This window comes from Metopolophium dirhodum, chromosome 1 (assembly GCF_019925205.1).
Source record: "Metopolophium dirhodum isolate CAU chromosome 1, ASM1992520v1, whole genome shotgun sequence".
NCBI lineage: Eukaryota > Metazoa > Arthropoda > Insecta > Hemiptera > Aphididae > Metopolophium > Metopolophium dirhodum.
In genome coordinates this window covers 159,246,749-159,249,356 of record NC_083560.1, presented here as the reverse complement: position 1 = coordinate 159,249,356, position 2,608 = coordinate 159,246,749, and the positions used below count along the sequence as shown (strand labels likewise).

The 2,608-nt window shown below is 62.7% G+C and overlaps 1 non-coding gene and 1 pseudogene across 1 annotated transcript in view; both read right to left on the bottom strand.

Annotated features, from left to right (window-relative positions):
* Nucleotides 1-823, bottom strand: part of LOC132937725 (large subunit ribosomal RNA) — a 4,197-nt gene extending 3,374 nt beyond the window's left edge. The window contains exon 1 of the ribosomal RNA XR_009663817.1: nt 1-823. This exon is cut by the window's left edge and continues 3,374 nt beyond it. This is a non-coding gene — a ribosomal RNA (large subunit ribosomal RNA).
* Nucleotides 824-1,193: 370 nt separating this feature from the next.
* LOC132937628 (5.8S ribosomal RNA) lies at nt 1,194-1,352 on the bottom strand (annotated as a pseudogene).
* Nucleotides 1,353-2,608: the final 1,256 nt, after the last annotated feature.

Sequence of the window (2,608 nt, the reverse complement as noted above, 5' to 3'; positions counted from 1 at the left end):
CCGCACCGTAAACGGTTCACTTTCATTGCGCCAAACGTGGTTTTTCGTAAGATCACCGTTGACTCGCGCACACGTTAGACTCCTTGGTCCGTGTTTCAAGACGGGTCGGAAAGTAGCCCGAAATCGTCGCCGACCGACGGGACCCCGCCTGCGACGGGGCCGCGTCGACGGTTCTTGCCGTCGGGCGAGCCGACCAGGAGCACCAGGGTTCGGCGCGAACGGTCACGCCGAAACGCAACCGCCGCGACGAACGCCACCCAAGCCCTTCGGCCGGCGCCCAACGGGTCGCGACGTCCGCTAACCGAGCGAAAGATCCGGCCGGCGGTTAGACCGACCGTGAATTCGCCCGGCGGGGACTCGCGGGCTCTGTCCGTTTACACCCGAACAGTTTCACGTTCTTATGAACTCTCTCTTCAAAGTTCTTTTCAACTTTCCCTCACGGTACTTGTAAACTATCGGTCTCGTGGCCGTATTTAGCCTTAGATGGAGTTTACCACCAACTTCGGGCTGCACTCTCAAGCAACCCGACTCGAAGGCGCGGTCCGATCCCGGAACGCTGTGACGGCCTCTACTGGCCTGGCACCCATCTGCGGGCCATGGCCCCGTTCAAGGGAGACTTGGACCGTCACGTGCGCCCCGGCAACGAGGCCGGCCCGTACGCCACAACTCCCATAGGTGCCGCGACACAAAAGTGCGCGGCGGGATTCGGCGATGGGCTTTTCCCTGTTCGCTCGCCGCTACTAAGGGAATCACGGTTGTTTTCTTTTCCTCCGCTTATTAATATGCTTAAATCCGGCGGGTAGTCCCGCCTGATCTGAGGTCGGAACGTATCGGTTTTTTTTTTTTTAAATTACACGGCAGCCTGCGGTCCGCGCTCCGCCCGTACGGTGACCGTCCGCGTCCGCGTCTCGGAAGCCGGAGAGGTCCGTGGACTCTCAGCCGACCCGGCCGCGCTCTCGCGCGGCGGGCGGACGGGGACGTGCCGTTTGACGACGCGAGAACCCGTGACTGTTTGCCGTCACAACTTGGGCGGACGACCGGAGGCGGCCGCGCGAGCGCGGTTTTCCACGGTCGAACCGCCAATCTCGCACCACCGGAGCGGCCGACGGGCGGGCGGACAGTCCCCCGGGAGGACTGCCGCCGCCGTCGGACGCCTGCCGGCGGCGCATCGGTCTGGCCGAGTATCCGGTATACGACCCTCAGACAGGCGTGGCCCGGGACCCGCGGGTCACCGAGGCCGCAATGTGCGTTTCGACTGGTCGATGTTCGTATAACCTGCGGATTACACGACGACGCGCAGATAGCTGCGGTCTTCATCGATCCACGAGCCAAGTGATCCGCTGTTCGGGGTCGGGTGTTTTTTTTTGTCGACGAAACTTCTACCGGCCACGCGCCGTGCGCGGACGCACGGCGGGGCCCGTATGGTCTTTCGACGTTAACCATCTTTCGGTCGACGCTCGGTCGGGGGTCGCGGCGCGCGGGCGGTCGGCGAGCTAGTCGCGAGCGCACGCGGCCACGGGGTCGGATTAGGCGCGCGCGAGACCGGCAAGTGCTGCCGGTACCGCGGGCCCGTCTCTAATGATCCTTCCGCAGGTTCACCTACGGAAACCTTGTTACGACTTTTACTTCCTCTTTTCGCGATCGCGCGACGACCCAGCCCCCGAGGGGGGCCGAATAACGCGCGTCCACTCCGAAGACCTCAATGCGACCGTTCAATCGGTAGGTAGCGACGGGCGTGTGTACAAAGGGCAGGGACCGTAATCAACGCGAGCTGATGACTCGCGCTTACTGGGAATTCCTCGTTCACGTGGAAAAATTGCAAGCCACGATCCCTAAGCACGAAGGAGGTTCAGCGGGTTACCCGGAAGCCTGTCGGCCCAGGAATGTTAACACACGCTGATTCCTTCAGTGTAGCGCGCGTGCGGCCCAGAACATCTAAGGGCATCACAGACCTGTTATCGCTCAGTCTCGTGCGGCTATTTTCGTCCGCCGCCTGTCCCTCTAAGAAGAGTTTAAGCTCCTGGGAGCCGGCGGTTAGCCCTAGTAACGTATCGTGATCCGCCGGCGACGGCCCGCGAACACGGCGCGCTTCACCACGGAGCCCGACGCACGACGGACGCGCGCCGACCGGAGGTTTGCCCCCCGGCCGACACACGCCCGCCGCACGCCGGGACGCGGATGGCGCGGCCGCGCTCGACGACCGCCGTGGACGACGGGCGAACGCGTTCGGGGATACCGGGCCGAGCCGACGGGTACGCGAACACGAACGGCCGAAACCGCCCGCGCCGCGCACACGCCCGACCCGGGGTTACCCGCCTAAGTTAGCAGGACAGAGTCTCGTTCGTTATCGGAATTAACCAGACAGATCGCTCCACCAACTAAGAACGGCCATGCACCACCACCCACCGAATCAAGAAAGAGCTCTCAATCTGTCAATCTTTCCGGTGTCCGGGCCTGGTGAGGTTTCCCGTGTTGAGTCAAATTTAAGCCGCAGGCTCCACTCCAGTGGTGCCCTTCCGTCAATTCCTTTAAGTTTCAACTTTGCAATCATACTTCCCCCGGAACCGAAAAGCTTCGGTTTCCCGGAAGCTGCCCCGCCGGGTCGTTA